General features: G+C 44.5%; 1 protein-coding gene across 6 annotated transcripts in view; it reads left to right on the top strand.

Annotated features, from left to right (window-relative positions):
* The window catches only part of ATXN1 (ataxin 1), a 415,285-nt gene that overhangs the window by 217,614 nt on the left and 175,275 nt on the right, over window positions 1-22,396 (top strand). For all 6 annotated transcript variants that reach the window (XM_052647880.1, XM_052647876.1, XM_052647877.1 and 3 more), the window contains one exon: window positions 17,228-17,288. The gene's annotated coding sequence lies outside the window, so the exon portion shown is untranslated. The remainder of the gene's footprint in view (window positions 1-17,227; window positions 17,289-22,396) is intronic.

Genomic DNA, 22,396 nt, shown 5'->3' with positions numbered 1-22,396 from the left:
GGTCCGTGTGGAATATAAAACTCTGCAGAGTCTAGAGCTCATACCCTATATGGCTTTTGGCTAATTAGCAAACATTGGCCTCGTGTCTGTTACTTAATAGCCTAATTGCAGCTCATTGTCAAGAATGCAGTCTTTCACTGCTGATGGTGGGGTTGGGGGTGGATTTTCTGTAAAAGAGGTTAAAGGGAGAAATCATGAAACTAACTTTCTAAAATGAGGTGCTCCAGAATAATCAGATACATTTACATTTGGGTCAAATAAACAATTCCTGAGAAACTTTTTTACTGTGAACAACCTTAGCTGTGTAACCCTGAGCATCTCACCCTGCCTTTCTGAGCTTCAGTTTCCTCACCAGGAAAGGGAATAATCTTAGTCCTCCTTGCTTTATTGTGCTGCTGTGAGGATTAATGAGTTAAAACTTCTAAATCTCTTAGAACAACTCAATGTGAGTTTCAACTTGAATTCTACCAATTGCTAACTTTGTTTTCTTGGGCAAAATAGTTACATCTTTTTTTTTTCTCCTCATTGTCCTGTAAAATGAGAATGAAACCATTGAACAGCATTTGGGGTATTAAGTAACTACAGTCCATAGTTTATTCAGATTTCCCTAGTTTTTACCCGATGTCCTTTTCCTGTTTCAGGGCCCCATCCAGAACACCGTGTTACATTTAGCTGTCATCTCTCCTGAGGCTCCTCTAAAACATGACAGTTTTTCAGACTTGACATGACCTTGACAGTTCTGAGGAGTGCTGATCATTGGGGATTTTTCCTCTGTTTCTGTTAGGATTAGAAAAACCCCAGCTGAAGGACATTCAACGAAAGAACTGATCAGTACTCCTCAAAATTGGTAAGTTGCCATTTTCGTCACATCATATGTATCAGGGACACGCTATCAACGTGACTTATCCCTGGTGATGTTGACCTTGATCATCTGTCTGACGTGGCATTTGTGCCCTTTCTCCAGTCAGTTACTCTTGGGGTACACACCCCACCCGCCCACCTTCTGCTTTACACTCTTTGGAAAGAACCACACCTAAGGAGTGGGGAGCTGTGTTCCCCCTCCTTGAGGTCAGTGTATCTTCATGAATTCTTCTGCACAGCTTTGTGTAGTCCCCTCCATTTATTTATTGACTCTCTCATTTCCTTGTTGTTGTTCAGTCACTGAGTCGTGTCTGACTCTTTTTCATCCCACCGTCGCAGGACGCCAGGCTTCCCTGTCCTTCACTCTCTCCCAGAGTTGGCTCAGACGCATGTCCATTGAGTAGGTGATGCTATCCAGCCATCTCATTTCTTACATCAGTATAAACTAATGAGTATTTTTATTCTTTAGGTTATAATCCAGTACTATGGATTTTATTCTTTAGGTTACAATCCAATACTAGTTATCTTGTTTCTTAAATTGTTCCAGTTTTGGCCATGGGGAATATTAGGAATGTTGATTCCTGTTTCGCTTTGATATGCCATCATCATTGTGTTTTTCTGTTTTGTTTTGCTTTTTATTTTTAAAGCATTCCTTTCATATTAATCTTGAATATTCCCTGCCCTAGTTCTAGAATTCTCTGTTTCTCCAAAGAACCCTGGTTCCTTTTACTACAAAACGGTGTTAGAAACCAAGGTCTGGGCAACTAGGGCTTACAGAAGTTTCCTGCTCAACTAATACTAGTTTCCTCCCTTCCTGCCGGGGAAGTTTGGCGTGTACAGTAGTGAGCGCCCTTGTGGCAGTGGGTCCTGGCTGGTGAGCCTCACTCACTGGACAGCATCAGCCTAGCTGGAAAAGTCAGCAGGATCTTATTCAGCTCAATCCAGGTCACGGTCTTTGGGGGGTGAAGTGCTATGAGAACCATCTCTGCCCTCATGGAACCCAACCCTCTAGAATCCAGGAGGAGTAATATAAAAGTGCTGTAGAAAATCAGAACAGAGAGAAGCTAGTTCCATCAAAGAGCATTTGAAGAAAGCTTCTTATACACTATTTAAGCTTGAGCTAGTTTCATTCCAGATGGGGAGATGGAAGAAAAGATATGAAAGTGTGGACAGATATCTTAAAAAAAATTATTTTTGTTAATCTTTTTTTTTCCCATGCTGTGTAGCATGTAGGGGTCCTAGTTCCCCAACCAGGGATTGAACTCATGTCCTCTATATTGGAAGGCAGAACCACTGAACCAGGGAAATCCCAACAGATATCTTTTAGTAATTAAAGACTCTCTTGATGAAAGTGAAAGAGGAGAGTGAAAAAGCTGGCTTGAAACTCAACATTTAAAAAAAAAAAAAACCTAAAATCATGGCATCTGATCCCATCACTTCATGGCAAATAGGAGAGGAAAAAGTGGAAGCAGTGACAGATTTTATTTTCTTGGGCTCCGAAATCACTGTGGATGGTGACTGAAGCTGTGAAATTAGAAGACACTTGCTCCTTGGAAGGAAAGCTATGACAAACCTAGACAACGTATTAAAAAGCAGAGACATCACTTTTCCTACAAAGGTCCATATGGTCAAAGCTATGGTTTTTCTAGTAGTCCTGTACAGATGTGAGTTAGTCCATAAAGAAGGCTGAGCACTGAAAAATTAATGGTTTTGAATTATGGTGTTGGAAAAGACTCAAGTGTCCATTGGACTGAAAGGAGATCAAACCAATCAATCCTAAAGGGAATGAACCCTGAATATTCATCAGAAGGACTGATGCTGAAGCTTCAGCTCCAATACTTTGGCCACCTGACGCCAAGAACCAACTCATTGGAAAAGACCTTGATGCTGGAAAAGATTGAGGGCAAGAGGAGAAGGGGACAACAGAGGATGAGATGGTTGGATGGCATCACCGACTCAATGGACATGAGTTTGAGCAAACTCCGGGAGATAGAGGAGGACAGAGAAGCCTGATGTGCTGCAATCCATGGGGTGGTAGAGTCAGACACGGCTTAGTGACTCAACGATAAGAAGAGGCCTGAAATTAAGAAAGGACTTTAGCTTTGGGGGTTTATTTCAGATATGAAACAGGGCTAATTGATTTTGGTGAGATAAGGGAAATGGGCTTTAGCCAGTGGTGTGTTGGAGCCAGCTTGCACTGGCTTTCACAAGTTAGTTGTTAAATTTTTAGGAATTTTGAGAACAAGTTGGCATCATGTTGCTAGCCGGAAGTCAGTCATGGTGGGAGGGTTTATAGAGATCTGCAAACGCTACAAACCAGGGCTTCTTTCTCCCCTCCAGCTGGTGATTCAACATTACCCTGTCTACCAATGGCTTTTGCTATCTAAAAATCTTGTCTATACCCCTGCGCTGAGTTTATTTTTTTCCTCCAGCAGATTTTTCCCCCCCGTGTACACATTTCCCTTCAGTGCTTTGAATTCTCTGACAAGAACTGGCAAAAAAATTTAAAAAAAAAACCAAGGTTACAACAGAGATGAGTGCTCTTGAAGAAAAATTGCATTTTCCATCATGTTGGCTAAAACTCTGATAGTTAGAAAATACTGTAGTTAGTGGGGATATTTGAGACCCTCGGATGGTCATTCTGGATAACTGAGTTGGAAGATAACCCAGGCTTCCTCCCTGTTTTGGGTGGGAGAATATCCATCCACTAGCAGGTAGTTGTCCATGTCATATATAAGCAGTGTGGCTGTAGGATTTTTCTCCTTCCTTATAGTTGGAAGAATCTTCCTGTTTCTTCTCAAGAATATGGGAAGAAGTATCATTTTCCTTCAGTTGCGAAACCATGACTCAGCATCACCCTGCTGGTAGTAGGTCATGTGGCCCTCTGTTAGCTTGACTTTGCAAGACTGTAAGCATACCCGAGTAATCCCTGGAAGAGTGCTATGCGAATACGGACAGTTCTCATAAGGTCACCTCTTGGGCATGGTTCTATGGCGTTGAGCATTGTTCAGAATTAGAGGAGCTTACATTTCAAGAGCATCAACTGAAAGCAGTCAGATGCATGTAACCAAGGAGAGCAGGATTAGGGAGGGAAAGACTTTTCTTATTGTAGGTGGAGATTCTGAGTTATCACCTTCATCCTCGGGGAGTTCAGTTCAGTTCAGTCGCTCAGTTGCGTCCGACTTTTTGTGACCCCATGAACTGCAGCACACCAGGCCTCCCTGTCCATCACCACCTCCCACAGTCTACCCAAACCCATGTCCATCGAGTCGGTGATACCATCCAACTATCTCATCCTCTGTCGTTCCCTTCTCCTCCTGTCCTCAATCTTTCCCGGCATCAGGGTCTTTTCAAATGAGTCAGCTCTTCGAATTAGGTGGACAAAGTATTGGAATTTCAGCTTCAGCATCAGTCCTTCCAGTGAACACCCAGAACTGATCTCCTTTAGGATGGACTGGTTGGAGCTCCTTGCAGTCCAAGGGACTCTCAAAAGTCTTCTCCAACACCACAGTTCAAAAGCATCAATTCTTTGGTGCTCAGCTTTCTTCACAGTCCAACTCTCACATCCATACATGACCACTGGAAAAACCATAGCCTTGACTAGACAGACCTTTGTTGGCAAAGTAATGTCTCTGCTTTTTAATATGCTGTCTAGGTTGGTTATAACTTTCCTTCCAAGGAGTAAGCGTCTTTTAATTTCATGGCTGCAGTCACCATCTGCAGTGATTTTGGAGCCCAAAAAAATAAAGTCAGCCACTGTTTCCACTGTTTCCCCATCTATTTGCCATGAAGTGATGGGGCCGGATGCCATGATCTTCGTTTTCTGAATGTTGAGCTTTCAGCCAACTTTTTCACTCTCCTCTTTCATTTTCATCAAGAGGCTGTTTAGTTCTTTACTTTCTGCCATAAGGGTGGTGTCATCTGCATATTTGAGGTTATTGATATTTCTCCTGGCAGTCTTGATTCCAGCTTGTGCTTCCTCCAGCCCAGCGTTTCTCATGATGTACTCTGCATATAAGTTAAATAAGCAGGGTGACAATATACAGCCTTAATGTACTCCTTTTCCTATTTGGAACCAGTCTGTCGTTCCACGTCCAGTTCTAACGGTTGCTTCCTGACCTGCATATAGGTTTCTCAAGAGGCAGGTCAGGTGGTCTGGTATTCCAGTCTCTTTCAGAATTTTCCACAGGGAGTTGCTTTGCCTTAATTACAGGGATTTCTTTTTCTTCTCTGTTCTTTCTTATGTCCTTCCATAAGTAGATAGGTAAAGTTCCCTTTTTTTCTTAGCTGTCACTGACTGATTCACTATCATATTGAATCTCTGAGGCTGCAGCATTCAGAGAGCAGAGTGCACATCTTCTGGCCACATCACAGATCTTGGGTGCCATAGTTCACTCTGGTCATGGTGGGGTCTGGCTGCTTACCGTTCAGAAGCCAGTAAAGAGGCAAGGTTGGTGGAAAGGAAAGTTTGCTTTATTTTTGAAGACTGCAATGTGCAGATGGAGGAGGAGACAGACTTGTGCCCAAAGGCTGACTCTCTCCCATCTCTTGGCAATCAGTGGGCAATAGCCTTTAATGGGGGTTTCAGGGATGTATCAACTAAGGAGGGGGCTACATGCAGATACAGTACAATCAGCTCTGACGTTTATCTTGCCATTGGCCATGGGGTAGTCTGATCTGTGTCATCTTGACTGCTTTAAGTATAGTTAATTGTCAGTTCCAGGTCGGATTGTTCCCATTTCCTTGAGTTCAGTTCTTGGAATTGTGGCGGCTTATGTCATCGCTACAGTCCGGTCATCAGGTAGTTAGCTTCTTCCACCTGGTTGGGGTTTCAGTATCTACACAACAGCTAACAGGATATTCTCACAGCTCAGAATATTATCTACAGCCTTTGAAGAGGAACTAAAGGTCCTTGACTTTGCTTAATGATAGAACTATTATTATTTGGTCTTGTTTGACTATTTTCTTTTGTTTCTGTATTTTCTCATTTCTCTGATTAAACATGTTTTTTTGTTAAAGTTTTTCTGCAGACAAAAAGCAGGTGGAGGACATGGGTGGGGTGGGCAGGGACCATAAGGTCCTATTCCGTGTTGATGGGAACTCTCGTGTTTTCTTCTAGTCCAAATGATTCTAGATGTAGTGAAAGTGAAGTTGCTCAGTCATGTCTGACTCTTTGTAACCCTATGGACTGTAGCCTACCAGGCTCCTCTGTCCATGGAATTTTCCAGACAAGAGTACTGTCAGTATTCAGTTCAGTCGCTCAGTTGTGTCTGACTCTTTGCGACCCCATGAATTGCAGCACGCCAGGCCTCCCTGTCCATCACCAACTCCTGGAGTTCACTCAAACTCACATCCATTGAGTCCGTGATGCCATCCAGCCATCTCATCCTCTGTCATCCCCTTCTCCTCCTGCCCCTAATCCCTCCCAGCATCAGAGTCTTTTCCAATGAGTCAACTCTTCGCATGAGGTGGCCAAAGTACTGGAGTTTCAGCTTTAGCATCACTCCTTCCAAAGAACACCCAGGACTGATCTCCTTTAGAATGGACTGGTTGGATCTCCTTTGCAGTCCAAGGGACTCTCAAGAGTCTTCTCCAACACCACAGTTCAAAATCATCAATTCTTCGGCACTCAGCCTTCTTCACAGTCCAAATCTCACATCCATACATGACCACAGGAAAAACCAAAGCCTTGACTAGATGGACCTTAGTTGGCAAAGTAATGTCTCTGCTTTTGAATATGCCGTCTAGGTTGCTCATAACTTTTCTCCCAAGGAGTAAGCATCTTTTAATTTCATGGCTGCAGTCACCATCTGTGGTGATTTTGGAGCCCAAAAAAATAAAGTCTGACACTGTTTCCACTGTTTCCCCATCTATTTCCCATGAAGTGATGGGACCGGATGCCATGATCTTCATTTTCTGAATGTTGAGCTTTAAGCCAACTTTTTCACTCTCCTCTTTCACTTTCATCAAGAGGCTTTTTAGCTCCTCTTCACTTTCTGCCATAAGGGTGCTGTCATCTGCATATCTGAGGTTATTGATATTTCTCCCAGCAATCTTGATTCCAGCTTGTGTTTCTTCCAGTCCAGCGTTTCTCATGATGTACTCTGCACAGAAGTTAAACAAGCAGGGTGACAATATACAGCCTTGATGTACTCCTTTTCCTATTTGGAACCAGTCTGTTGTTCCATGTCCGGTTCTAACTGTTGCTTCCTCACCTGCATACAGATTTCTCAAGAGGCAAGTCAGGTGGTCTGGTGTTCCCATCTCTTAAGGAATTTTCCACAGTTTATTGTGATCCACACAGTCAAAGGCTTTGGCATAGACAATAAAGCAGAAATAGATGTTTTTCTGGAACTCTGTTGCTTTTCCCATGATCCAGCGGATGTTGGCAATTTGATCTCTGGTTCCTCTGCCTTTTCTAAAACCAGCTTGAACATCAGGAAGTTCATGGTTAACGTATTGCTGATGCCTGGCTTGGAGAATTTTGAGCATTGCTTTACTAGTGTGTGAGATGAGTGCAATTTTGCGGTAGTTTGAGCATTCTTTGGCATTGCCTTTCTTTGGGATTGGAATGAAAACGGACCTTTTCCAGTCCTGTGGCCACTGCTGAGTTTTCCAAATTTGCTGGCATATTGAATGCAGCACTTTCACAGCATCATCTTTCAGGATTTGAAATAGCTCAACTGGAATTCCATCACCTCCATGAACTTTGATCATAGTGATGCTTTCTAAGGCCCACTTGACTTCACATTCCAGGATGTCTGGCTCTAGGTGAGTGATCACACCATCATGATTATCTCGGTCATGAAGATCTTTTTTGTACAGTTCTTCTGTGTATTCTTGCCACCTCTTCTTAATATCTTCTGCTTCTGTTAGGTCCATACCATTTCTGTCCTTTATTGAGCCCATCTTTGCATGAAATGTTCCCTTGCTATCTCTAATTTTCTAATTTTAAGAGTACTGTAGTGGGTTCTATTTCCTTCTCCAGCAGATCTTCCTGACCCAGGGTTCGAACCCGGGTCTCCCGCATTGCAGGCAGACACTTTACCATCTGAGCCACCTGGGAACAGTGACTGTCAAATTTTCAAACCCAGTTGCAATTCCTCAGCTGCTTCCTGTAAACCAGCCCTCTCAAGCAGGACAGACTTGGACCTCCTTGGGATAACCTGGTCCAAACAGATCACCTGAAAAATGTGATTTTTTTGAAAAAACTTGTGGTTAAGTATGCATAAAATGAAATTTATTGTTTTTAAGTGTACAATTCACCAAGATAAAGGACATTCACAGTGTTGTGCAGCTGTCATCATCCATTCATCTGAAGAATACTTTCTGTCTTCCCAGACTGAAACTCTGTACCCATGAAGCAGACCCTCCATTACCCCTCCTTCCAGCCCCTGACAACCATTCTACTTTCTGTCTATGAGTTGGATGGCTCTCGGTACCTCATATAAGTGGAATCATATTGTGTATGTCCCTTTGTGACTTATTTCATGTAGCATAATGTCCTCGAGATTTCCTCCATGTTGTAAGATGTGTTAGAATTTCCTCCTTGTAAAAGGCTGTATAATATTCCACTGTGTGTTTGATGACTACCATTTGCTCATTCACACTTGAGAGCATCCACCTTTTGCTTTTAAAGAGTGAGACTGCTATGAACGTGCATGTACAGATGGATGTTCACGTCCTTCCTTTCATTCCTGTTGGGTGTATACTCAGACGTGGGATTGCTGGATCATATGGTAATTCTGTGTTTAATTTTTTTAAGGGACTATGATACTGTTTTCCCCAGTAGCTATATCTGCACCATTTTACATTCCCACCAGTAATGCATAAGCATTTCAGTTGCTCCACATTCTGGCCAATACATGGTATTTCTCTGGTTTTGTTTGTTGTTTTTGATAATTGCCACCATCCTAAGAAGTGCAAAGTGGTATCTCAGTATGGTTTTGATTTGCCTTTTCCTAATGGTTAGTGATGCTAAGCATTATTTCGTGTGCTTATTGGCCATTTGTGTATTTTCTTTGGAGAAATGTCAGTTCAAGTCCTTTGCCCATTTTTAATCAGGTGGTTTGTTTTTTGCCCTGGCACTGATGTCTCCCTGATTGCCTAGAAAGGTCACGTCTTCTCAAGGCTATTGGGCACTTACCCAGGGTTCTCTGGGGCAGCCTCTTGCCTGCTTCTCGAGGCTATTGGGCACTTGCCCAGGGTTCTCTGGGGCAGCCTCTTCCCTTTACGTGTATGTCATATGGAGATCAATGTAGAGACTTGCCTTTCTGGAAAATTCCACCGACATTGAAAGATTTGCCCTTCCTGCTTATTATAAAGGAATTTCAGTGGTGAGTGCTGCAGAAATAAGCCAGTTACTGCTTTTGGATAGTGTGTGATATTGTCGTCTGACTTTTTACTAAGTAAAAATAAAATCTCTTTTGGGGAAAAGGAGGAAACAGAGATTCTGTTTTTCAAGTTCCTAGTATGATGATATTCTAGACCAGGGGTTGACAGACTCTGGCCCATGGGCCATATCCCACCTCCTCTTGCTTTTACAAATAAAATTTTATTGGCGCACAGCCATGCCCGTTTGTAAAGTATTGTCTATGGCAGCCTTTGTGGTACAGTGGCAGAGCTGAGTGGTTGTGACAGATTGTCACACCCACAAAACCTAAGACGTTTGCTATCTGGCTCTTTTTACTGAAAAAGTTTGCCAGCCCTTGACTATTCTAGATATTTAAGAAGTTCCGTTAAACAATCGATACAATATAGTGGTGTTGACAGCTGACCATTCACGCTATACTCGAGTAGTTTGAAAGCTGTAAAGCTCACGTAGATGTAAGAGAAAATGACTTTTGAGAATTTGCTGAACTCCAACTTTGTGTCCAGATGTGTTCTTTAATTAAGCCTTTTTTGTTTGATTGGGGCCTTAACTTCTGCATCTAGCACCACAGGACTCCAGCCCAGTGTGACTGAAATGTTTCTAACACAGGCAGCATTTTTTAGAGTCACAGTATCTAGGGGACTTTGCTGGTGGTCCAGTGGGTTAAGACTCCAACGCTTCCAGTGCATGGGGCGCAGGTTCAGTCCCTGGTCAGGGAACTAAGATCCCACATGCCATAGCCAAAAAAAAAAAGTCACAATATTTGACGCTTGCCTTTGCCCTGTGAAAGTCCCTATTTATACTAAGCTTCGGTGAAGTAGCTCTGATCTTTACGTATAGTAAGAGGAGTTATACTGCAGGGACATGGCTGTGAAATGTAAAGCACAGAAAGCTTGTGGCTTTTTACTCTAAAAATAGCATCCTGCTTCTTTTACCACTCCCTCCAAGCCAGAGATACAGCCTTGCTAAGGTAGTAATGGTCAGTTTTGGAATTTTGAGATACCGTTGGTTTGCTGATTTTGTTTTGCTCTCTGTTCAACCCTTTAGCCATTCGTGCAGTGAACTTACGCTCATTACTAACAGAATTGTTAAGGTGTATGGGAACGGACTTTGAGGAGCTTATATAGTATGTTTTGGCAACTCAAGGATATTAAATATTCAATTTAAAAGGTTTTTATTTTAAGCATTGTAGTGTGTACATCTCAATCCCAAACTCCTAAACTATATCCCTCCTTTGCTGGATAACCAACAAGGACCTACTGTATAGCACAGGGAACTCTGCTCCATGACAGCCTAAAGGGGAAAAGAATTTGAAAATGAATAGACACATGTATATGTATAGCTGAATCACTCTGCTGTGCAGTTGAAACTAACAGAACATTATTAATAAACTCTACTCCAATGTAAAAGTTTTCAAAAAGATTATTTATAATATCCTTTTGATATCATTGGAAATTCTAGACCTGCACACACACAGCATACACTCATAATCACCCACAAACACAGGCTCCCAGGAAATCATAAAGCTAGGAGTAACGTCTACCTGAAAATGCTTCATCACACAGAATGGCAGGTAACCATTCAGTGCAATCCAAATAGGGTCTCTATAATGGATGAATCCGGTGAGATGTCCCATTTTGCTGTAGATATAATATTTATCTAAAGGCAAAATAGAGGCTTTATCCCAATTTGTGAGGCTTACTGCCCCAACTAATAGTGAAAGCGTTAGTTTTCATTTGTTGTTGTTTAGTTGCTAAACATCCGACTCTTGCGGCTCCATGGACTATAGCCCACCAGGCTCCCCTATCCATGGGATTTCTCAGGCAAGAATACTAGAGTGGGTTGCCATTTCCTTCTCCAGGGTATCTTCCCGACCCAGAGATTGAACCCAGGTCTCTTATCTCTCCTGCATTGGCAGGCAGGTTCATTACCACTGAGTCACCAGGAAAGCCCATTGGTTTAATGCTGATCTATTGAAAGCTTTATAGCCTTTTTTCTTTCCTTTTTGAGAAGAAAAGTTGACTTCTTCCCCCGCTCTCCGTAATCTAATAATCAGTATTTCTCTTCCAGATGTGGTTCCTAACCTATAGTGATTTTAATTACTCTCCTTGGAAACCGCTCCCCAAATACTCTCTCCTCCAGAGTTTAAAGGCTTTAATGTTGAGCACAGTTTGGTGAGAATCCCCTTGCAAATGATATTCTTCAGTTGGTATGAGGGCAGTATTTCCTTATTTTTGTATCTGTGTGTTTTTTCCCGCTAGGAACAGATTTTCATGGTATATATTTCCCCAAATCTTTTCAATTTGTACCATCATCTTTTCAATTTGTAGACACATTTTGGAATTCAGATCTTGCCCTTAGAACAACTGGGGGGTCATTCATCCGCTCAGTAAGTGTGCCTTCTTATTTATGGCCCAATGAGACTTCATTCATTTCTGCGTATTTTGGTTGTCTACTGTTGATGCCAGACACTGGACTCTGTGTTGGGAATACAGAAATAAATGATGTCAATTCCTTGCTCTCAGGGCTGGGCCACAGTTGAGCGGGGGAAATGCAAACTCACAAAAATTTACAATGGAATATGATTGTGGAGATGTGTACCACATGCATTATTAAGTCTGGGGAATTTGTAAGCTTACTTAAGTCTTTCAATTGAGTTAGACTGTGGATAAGTGTATCAGATGAGAAACACATAAATGGTATTTATTTACTCTGAGGTAGTAAATGGAAAAGTTGAACGAAATAAAATGCATCTATTATGACCACCGGCATCCAGCAAGGCCACTGCCTTTGTGCCACTATTCTGCCGGCACTTTCTTCATATGAGGGTCATTAACGCTGTGTTTAGGTCAGATGAGAGTCTGTTCCATCTGCTCTGATAGCTGAAGTAAAATGCTGATGGAGATCATTTGAGATCGTCTCTGTGCTGTTGATTGCATGCTTGTGGCTCATAATCAGAATGATGCGAAGTAATTGTTCGAGCGACTTGCCGCGGCTACGTTTTGTGTCGTTGCAACTATCAGCAGTTTGGTCCTGCTCCTCTGCCTGAAGCATGGTTGCCCAGCGCCTGTTGGATGGTGCGAGTCACCCTTCACTGTTGTGGGTGACGTTGGTTCTAGCATCCTCACTTGCTGCCCCCCATCTGTTTTATAACCTGAAAAAGAAATGTCTGCTTACTTAGTGGGAGCAAGGGCTGGCTTTCGTGTTCAACAGAATGCTGCGTACCAGGGCTTCCATACAGAAATCCACATGCTTGTTGCCACAGTGCTTCTCTCTTTTTCTCTTTGGCCAGAAAAGCCAGGCAGACCTGGCTTTGAATTCTTGCCTTGTCACCTACTGGTTATGTAACCTTGGATAGGCCACTTGTCTTGAACCTTGTTTTCCTTATCTGCACACTGGGTCTAAGAGAACCTGTTTTACAGAGATTTTGTGAGGATTAAAGATAGTAGATAAAACTTGTTGGCATAAGTGTTGTTCAGTCACGAAGTTGTGTCCCACTCTTTTGCAACCTCATGTACTGTAGCCTGCCAGGCTTCTCTGTCCATGGGATTGCCCAGGCAAGAACACTGGAGTGGTCCGTCCCCTTTTCCTTCTTCAGGGGATCTTCCCGACCCAGGGATTGAACCTGTGTCTCCTGCATTGAAGGCATATTCTTTACTGCTGAGCCACCAGGGAAGCCCTTGTTGGCATAATTAGCCACCCAGTAAATGGGAATAGTTAATATTAAGGAATCCAGTGCTTACTCAGGGTGACATTATACAATGGCAACACAGAACTTTCCTAAATCAGTAGTCCAAAAATATGTTGTAAGTGTGGAATAGAGAGTATCAGCCCAGTGTTCCTAGCTACATCATGTTTACCAGAGACCCATAATTGGATGGGGGTATCTTAGAATCTAAACCCTCATTTTCCATGGCTGGGTCTGCTCTACAGAATGTACTCTGGGCCAGCCCACCTACACCATCAAAGGATGTACTCCGGGCTGGCCCACCTACACCATCAAAGGATGCAAAGGTCCCTTTGAAAGCACATTTAAGAATGTGTGTCATTTAGGTTCCACTGCATAAAAGAGACATTATGCTGGATACTGCACAACACAGCCTGACCATCTGGTTTCCTCTCGTGCAGAAAGCAGGGACTGCGACAGAGGGAAGCAAAGCAGAAACTCTGTCCCTTGAAGAAGTTCATGGTTATATCTAGGAACTTCTCACAAGCTCCTGAACTGTACCATCAAAAGAGATCTGTTAAACGTAGCTCACTCCATATTCCTCCATACAGTAAAGTCCCTAGAGGGAGTTGTGGAAGAGGTGCTTTCTCTGCTTCCATCCAGAGCTAAAATTTAAGATCTAAGTTCTTATCTCCAGGTGTTGATGCTGTTACTCATGGACAACATAGAACAGTAGAAATATCTTCTAGGAACATGCCCCCCACCCCACCACTAATTGTTACTTCCCCTAACAGTCACATAAGCTGGACAAAGCACGAACTGTTCTTAGAACCTAGCGTGTGAAGGGTTTATCACCTGTCGAACTCTTGTGTTTCTCCACTTTTGGTCTCAGATACCAGAATTTTTCAGCTGGTATCTGATTTGGCATTTCTCTGCGGCCACAGTGTGTCCTGTCTTTCTTTCGCTGTGCTCCCTGGCAGTTCCCCACCTCCTGCCTGCTTGTAGGAGCAGGGTTGGCAATGCATTAAAGGGTTCCATTCATAACTGGAGGAAGAGTTCACTCTACACTCTGCTGATCGTGGGGCTACCTTCACTTTTCCAGTTACAAGCATCTCAGTTGAGGACAAGCATGTGTCGTGCAACTCAGTTAAGCTGTATCACATATGTTTTTACGAAACCAACCAGTCTCTTTGAAAAAGAAATTAGATTAGAAATATCGAGATTGCACAAACATTCCCATTCTTGATATTTTCTAAATATGGTAAATTCTGATTTTTTTTAAAAAAGTTTTCTAGTTCGTATAATGTGATTATAATTTTTAGGTTCACACAGCAGTCTACAATTTCCAGTTTACTTCTTTCTGTACCATGAAGTCACTCCACCACAATTGGGCCGCAAACAGGGACACCTCTTGAACCTCAGACTTAGGATTTTCACACTTGAAAGAGGCATCTATATCCACTGGTAGTCCTAGTCTTTAAAATTTTGTCCCCTTTCAATGTATTGGAAACTCACTGAATATTGTGATTTGCGATATTATTCCCTACAGTATATGTATTAGTTTGTAGTCTGCTCAGCTACACCCACTCAAACCAAAACAATTTTTTGTTGTTAAGGCTTCTGATATTTATACACGCTGCCTTTCTCAATCTTGATGAAGATGTAGAAGCAAAACCGTCACATGCTACCACAAGTGTAGTCGTTTCTCATAAATGTGGGATACTGATCAATTCTGTAAATTCAACAAATATAGATTTAGTGGTTCGTTTTTTCATTGCAATACTCTTGTAGTCCTTAAGCAATTATGATGGGGATGGATTTGTTGATGTTAAAAGAGGTTTGCAATATAACAAGTAAAATATTAGACAAGAACAATATGAATGGTATCATAGAATGTTATAAATACATTATATGTATGTATATAATTTTATTTATATAAGTATGTGTATGTTATATTCTGTATATTTGAGCATAGCTGAGAGCTTGCCACTGTTGAAGTGAAAATGTTCAAAGTGTTATTAGTGGAACTTTTGCTGCTTTGTATTATCTGGGTTTTTTTTCCTTCCTTATCTGTATTACCTAATTGTTCACATGGGCGTGTGCCTAGGCGCTTTGGTTGTGTCCGACTTTTGTGACCCCGTGGACCGTAACCCACCAGGCTGCCCTATTCATGGGATTCTCCAGGCAAGAGTACTGGAGTGGGTTGTCATTTCCTTCTCCAGGGGATCTTCCCGACCCAGGGATCAAACCTGAGTCTCTTAAGTCTCCTGCATTGGCAGGTGGGTTCTTTACCACTGAGCCATCTGACAAGCCCTAATTGTTCACAGTAAACGGTTTTACTTTGTTTCCATTTCTCTCATCTCATTTTTGAGGAGGTGGAGAAAGAGAGAATACAATACAGATACCCACAGTTTTCTCTGCCGTGTCTTGTCATCACAGATCTGTAAACGTGTTCTGCTGCCCGGCATTAGGGGATTTTCTTTTTACTAAGTCTCTTCTGCGTGCCAAGGACTGCACTGAGAACCTGAGACACGATGTGAAGTTAGTATTATGACCGCCAGCAATGCAAATAAGGAGAGGGTTCCGAGAGTTGATGTCCCCGGCATCACACAGGTGGCGGGTGACGCATCTGAGACTCAGATTCAGGTTTGACTCTGAAATCAGTGTGTGGGGTCCTGGTGAATCTCACTCTAGACCTCCTGTCTGCCTTGAGGAGGAAAAGGTTAATGTATGCGAGTGAATTATAAAGCGTTGCTTTCAAAAGACGGCGGCGCTCAGAGACTTCACCAGTGGGGCCAGGACCATCTCTTGGGGATTGCCGTGTTTCCCTGCAGTGCTTTCAGTCAGCCTGTGAACTTCCCAAGAGGCAGGATCATGTGCTCTCGGTACCCCTCTCCTCTCCCCGCACAGGCTGGTGGTCGGGGAGGGGGGGTTTCTCCCTGGGGCTGTGAAGGCAGCCTAGAAGATTCTGAGGCACCGAGTCTGGGAATCTGTGGCCAGTGGACCCCTCCCCAGGAGGAGACTGTCCATCCAGCCCTAGAGGTCGCAGTGCTCCTTGCCTTTTAGGGAAAAGGAAGGAAAAGCAGTGGCTGGAGACTGGATCCCTGGTACTCTGGGATCGTGTGAAAATTACCAGTCGGGGGAGCTAGGCTCGCCTTGCCTCCTCCCCTCCTGAACCTGCAAAGCCGTCTTGAAAACAGCCTGTGGAAATTTTTAAAAACTTGGATCTTGCACCGAGTTCCTTGGGTGATGCAGATTAAACGGTCTGTGGCTGTCACCGCCTTATCTGCCTTTGTCTTCCAGGCTTCCTCTTCCAACACTCACATCATCTCGGTTCTTTCCCACACTTTATCTCAGACACCGTGGCTTCCTCACGGGATTACTCAGTCCGCCTGATATGTGGGCGCCTCTCTGCCAAGTCTCCCTTCCCGTAGGAGCTTAATTATGGATCCCTTTGGGGTCATGGACTTCAGTGGCGGCGGGGGGAGGGATGGATTGAGTTGTGGGTGCCCCATTTTGGGAGAAGGCAAAGTGACGTGATAGGATGCTCTGGTTACTATGAAGACATCTTCCGTTAGCCCCATTGTGGGGGTGCAGATGTGGCGTTTTTAAAGGTCTACCTAAAAACGATTTCCCAGTCACCACGAAATATGTGGACTATATATTGTATGGTCAGGCCGATCAAGATGGCAGTTCCCTTGATCTCTACATCGCCTGCCCGACCAGGCTCGGCTTCACTCACATGACTATCCAATCCCTTAATTACAGGGCTTAATCAGTAACTGCCTATGTGCTTGCTCTGCCCTAACCTCTGGGTTTCCCTGGTAACTGGGGGAGCCCACCTGCCCTCTATTCCGCCTATAAATTGTAGCCTCCTCCCCAAATTAGTGAGAAGTGCGGACATGTCCGTGTCTTGCTCATCGTCTGTCACACACGGGGAGTTGTCTCTCCAAGGCCTCGGTGGAGGACCCCCTTGTCCAGTAAACCAGATGTCTCTGTCTCTGTGCTGTTCCTCCCATCTCGAGCCCGGGCAACTACAAGGCTTGAAGACCCACGGGGTGCGGCCCCACGACACTCCTTTTTCAAAGGTTCACTCCTCCGGAGATAAAGGAATCATGCACATGATTATTTTCTCCATATTAATTGTTCAGAGCGCCGTCTTTAAAATTCTCGTACTCAGCCAAGCAGTGGGAGGTCCACGGTCTTCAGCCATTAGCTGTATGCCTAGTAAGTAATCAGGGGCCCAGTGCTAGGGCCCCTGGCCTGCGTCCTCAAGCCAATTTATAGGATGGGTTTAATGTTTTATTTTTAATCTTTTTCTCTTCCAGTTTTCCAAAGAAATTAGTCCGTTTTCTGGGTGGAGAGAGACCAGACTGCTGTTTTCACAGGGTGAGTGATCCTTTGACTCCTTCACGGGTGTGTTTTACTCGCCTCGCTTGGTACGCACTTATAATCCGTAGGCCTTCTCCCAGCTGGAACCGAGATACTCTTCCTACTCATTGCGTCTCCTCTTCCCTTCAGAGGGGAGGGTTCCCCCGGGTGTTTTGCTGCCATTTGATTTGGCTGTTCACAGGTTTTGTCTCCTCTAAGTTGGTCTTCTTCGTTGCTGTTACCTTGTTCATCTCGCAGAAGGGATGAGAGAGGAAATTTTTTTTTTCCTCCAGTGGCTGATGCACAGAACCACAGCCGTGGGCAAGGAGAACCCATGCATTTTGTTCATGTGACATACTGTCTTAACACCACGACAGAGAATAATAGGATGTGAGCACTAGATGGGATGTTAGAGCCCGTCTGGCAAAGCCCCTGTGTACAGACGGGACAACTGAGGTCCCGAGGGCTTCCGTTCCCCCACCACCCTCTTCTGAGCCTAGATTATGAGGGAGGCATTGGAGTCTCAGCTGTGTGCAGTCATGGCCCCTCAACCCCACACACAGCTGTCTTTTGAGTCCCAGTGACCTCTGAGGATACAGGTAACAGGTGGTTCAACCTGATGTCATCCCAATGGTAAAGAATCCACTGACAGTGCAGGAGAGGCTAGAGACCCAGGTTTGATCCCTGGGTTGGGAAGTTCCCTGGAGGAGGAAATGGCAACCCACTCCAGTATTCTTGCCTGGGAAATCCCATGGAAAGAGGAACATGGCAGGCTCCATCCATGGGGTCACAGAGTCAGACAAGACTGAAGGCACCCTCACCACACCGTACCTCCACCTTTCAAGACAAGTGGCAGGAGGAGCACCCGCCCCTATTTAACTTTCTCGTACTTGACTACTACCTAGAGAAGCTGATGGCATGGAGGTACCCAGAACCATTTTTGTTTGGGACCTCATCTGAAAAGGCCTATTGTTTCTTTCCTTTGTGCCTTTCCCAAACCACCGCATTTGCAACACCCCATCACGTGCTGGGACTCCATGGTCCACCTGCTTTGCTGCTAGACTCCAAGGTGCACCTGCAGGTGCGTGTGGGCCAGCTGCAGAGCAGCACGCCCCCCCCCAGGACTGCCTGCACCTGCAGAGCGGGGCTGAACAGGGTTCTTGCCGTGTTGTGCAAATTTGGCGTGCAGTCGTAGACTCTCGGAGGAGCATTCCTTCTCTAAAAAAAAAAAAAAGATGCTTTCTACGTGAGAGTACAGTTGGGGGGTACTGTGGAGACTGTACAAATGTGGGATCCCAGAAGGTGGACCGACCTGTGGTTCTTTCAAGTCAGCTGTGCCACACCTGGCTCTGGATCACCTTCATTTAGGTTGCCAGTCTAAGTGCACTTATTTCCAAAACGTCTCATCACCTTTAGAGCTTGGTCCAAATCTAGTATTGAGAGCCCATGTGCCTCATTGTATCCCACTTCTCAACGTAATCACTTTAGCTTGACAAGCAGAGGGCTTCTCTTCAGCCCTGCCGGTAGTCCTTGCAAAGAACTTGATTTTTCTGCTCATCAGGGTACAGAGATAGTCTGCGTTCTACCAGCATCCTGTATAGAATTTAGAACGTGGATTGCTGATTCACTAAGGGACTGCCTATCTCGCCTGCCTATTACTCTAGAATTGATGTCTCCTGTCCCCCGTACTCCCTGTGCATGAACTGTGCATCATTAGAAGTGTGAGGGTGTCCGTTCCCTCATCTTATCCAAGAAAAGCCCAGAAGGTTTATCCCCCAGAGCACACCACTATAACGTGGAATGCCGAGGCCTGCTAGTCCCTGGGGAAACCGGAGGGTCTCGGTGGAACCAGGAGATTGATCACAACTAAAGCAGAAGATGGTGAAGGGCCTTGGGAAGAGGCGGAAAGTGCTGAATTCCTTGCCTATTTTGTGCTGTTCTTTAAGTAAAAAACTGGTAGAGATGGGTATGACCTGAGGAATGGTAAAGAAGTAAAATCAGGACCACCTGAACCCACGCTGAGCCGCTTTCGGCACCTTCGGTTTGCTGCTGGGTTATAAGTAGTTTGAAGTCCACAGTCAGGAGGCATCAAATCGTTGTCCCCACAAACTACATGCTGTTTGCTTTTACTGGTTGTGGGGAACCAAAAATATACCGAAGCTGTGAGTTTCTTAAAAAGCAACTCAGAGGCTGATCCCCACGCCTTGTGTTGGTACCACACAGTTTCATGTGCTTTGCAAGTGTCAAGCTTGTGAAACGGGTCCACTGGGCTCCAGCTCATGGTATTCGGTGGGGCTGGACCCTGGAACAATGCTGCTGCTGTTTCCAAGCTCGAACAGCGCCTGGCCTCCATGGTATCCCTTTAAGGGAAATACTCCTGCCAGCGCTGCGATTTTATTTGCCAGAGGCCAAGTAGCAGTGGCATGTATCGGTTCCATAGCAACATGTCTGTGCAGCCAGAAAAAATATCATGGCCGTGGCAGCCCATGTGTCCTGAGCAGGATGAACACAGCCCTGTGCCTCCCGCCTTTTTTTCCATGGTATCCCAGCCCGCCTTTCCTCTCCTGTAGAGAGTGTGGACTGGGTCCTTGTTATCCGTCTCTGCTATCAACACTTGCCTCCTGTCCCCACCGAGCTGGGGGCTCAATGAGGGGAAGGCGGTGTCTGTAGTAAAATTCTGCAGGTCCCCGAGTGTGCTGGCAGAGAACTGCCCAGCCTGAGTCGGTGAGAGCCTGTTCTTCTAATCAGCCCTCTGGCCAGGAGACGCTGGCAGAGGGGCATGGTGGGCAGAGTGCTTCCTGTACATGGCACTCAGCTGCTCCTGGCTGAAAGTGGACAGGGAAACAGGCCACATTTAACGTGGTCCACAGGGGGTTGAGGAGACCCCTCTCAGGGCAGTGCAAGGGCAGGCCCTGTAGGGCTGCACTCAGTGATCCGTTGCACATGGTGTATCTTCTAGGGGCTTCCACCAGAGGTGCAGTTTCTAAGTGCAGTCTCTCCAGTGTGTGTGTGTGTGTGGGTGGGGTTTTCACATTTCTTTGATGTTTTCTCATCTCTCAAATCCTCCATGGGGACTTCCCTGACTGTCCAGTGGTTAAGACTCTGTACTTAAAATACAGGGGGTGTGGGTTTAATCCCTGGTCGGGGAACTAGGATCCCACATGCCATGTGTGTGGCCCCCCACAAAAAAGAAAATTCTCCGTGAAACCATTGTGATCACTCTGGGTATTAGCAGATGCTTCCCCCCGCCAAACTCCTGACTCATTTAAAAAATCTTTACCATCTATTTGACATTTGATTTTTATTTCCTTTTTTGATACATAACACTTTGGGGGCCTGAGCAGTCTTTTTAGGTAAAGAACCTAGGAGCCATCCTTCTTACTGTTCATCTTTTTTTAAATTATTATTTCTCTAATGCTCAGAACTGAGTCTTATAGGTAGTAACTATACCATTAATACTTCTTCATGATAATGTTTTGGTCTCATCCAGTCTCATAAGGAAGCAATGAGGCAAGTCTGTAAATACTAAACGTTTTTCAATTTTTAAGAGAGGAAAGATAAATTCAAAAATTTCGTTTACTGGTGTGGTTTTAAAGAAACATGTAGATAGGAAATCATAAGGTAAGACTATCTAAAGATTTCACGTTTCCTCCTCTTCCTCTTTGTGGCTACGGACCGTGAACTGTGTACCCTAGGGTTTCACAGTGGCACTGAAGTCATCTCCCTTCTCCCCCAATATTTGCTATTTCTGTTGAATTTGCCTTATTATACCTCTTGAGCTAGACCGCTCAGTCAAACCCCAACCGTGTCTTTGGAGCTATTAAGTAAGAGATTTGAAGGATTTTTCATTAAGATGACAGGTTTGATAGATTCGGATAGTGCTTCCTAATTTAGTTCTGAGGTCTGTTGAGGGAGGAAAGGTTTTTATTGTATGAAAACCTTTATTTTCAAAGAGTACTCATTCCTTCCCAAGTCCTGAGCCAACTGAGAAATAAGACAAGTGTAATAAGGCAGATGGAGCCAGGGTGAACCTCTGGGACTGGCAACTGTTAACTGAGAAGTTGTATCTTAGGATGAGAATCTCAAAGAGCTTGTCTTGTCTGGGCTTGGTCAGTCTACCTGCAGGAAAGTTTTGAGCCTGTGGGCCACTGTCTGTGTGAATAAGAAAGGAAAAAGAGAACCTAATTCTCCCCCTCCCACCCCTGTGGTAGTGTAATTCTACCCAGTGAAGTTCTGGTTTCCCAAGGAGAGGTGTGGTCCACCCTGGCTTTAGCCCCCAGCCAGGTACCTCGCTCCACATCCCTGGGAAAGGAAAAGGATGGAGTAGAAGGCCAGGAGGGTTTAGGGGAAATTCTTCCCATGGAAAAACAAAGGGAAGGAGTTTGGTGTTGGCCTCTGGCTCTGCTTTCACCTCTCACTCTCTACCCTTCTACAAATGGAGGGAGGGAGTCTGGTGTGTCCCCTGTTTCGCCCTGGCCGTCTCAGCCCACTGGGTTTTCTTCCTAGCTCCTTGGTTTGCATATCTCTTAACTGGTTTATTGTTAGTCTCCTCTGTTAGAGGTAGCAAAAGCAGCAATCTTGTCAGTATCATTAACTGCTGTGTCCCAGGACTTAAGGCAATACATGCACAGAGGAGGCATTTGATAAATCGTTGCTGGATGAATATGTGAATAAATGGTTTTCTGCCTCTTCTTACATCTAATTACTTGGATGTCTTTGTGCCTCGTCTTGCCTGGCACGTACCTTATTCATATCCTAAACTCAGGTCAGCTGTCAGTTCTCCATGGAACCTTCCAGCTTCCTTTCTTCCAGGGGAAAGGAGCACTTTGTTTATAGGCAGTCGCCAGGAGTTGTGTACATGTGAGTGTGTGCAGCTGTGTGTGCATGCAGCTCTGCCTTTTCTCTGTGTGTGTGCACACACTTTCTGGATCTGGTTCTGCAACACTTCAATTCACTTGTTTAGGTATCAATATTTAATCATGTCTACTGGATTGTAAACTCCTTAGAAACTGGGCGACCTCTTATTCATCCCTGTTTCTCTAATACCTGCCATCCAGCGGGTGCTCAGGAAATGATTTTGGCGTTTAGTGTGTCTGACTCTATCCTATTTTGGCGTGCTCAGTTGT

The sequence above is a fragment of the Budorcas taxicolor genome, chromosome 11 (genome assembly GCF_023091745.1).
Source record: "Budorcas taxicolor isolate Tak-1 chromosome 11, Takin1.1, whole genome shotgun sequence".
In the NCBI taxonomy this organism is placed as follows: domain Eukaryota; kingdom Metazoa; phylum Chordata; class Mammalia; order Artiodactyla; family Bovidae; genus Budorcas; species Budorcas taxicolor.
Note: the sequence above shows the minus strand (reverse complement) of the source record. Positions and strands in the feature narration are given on the sequence as shown.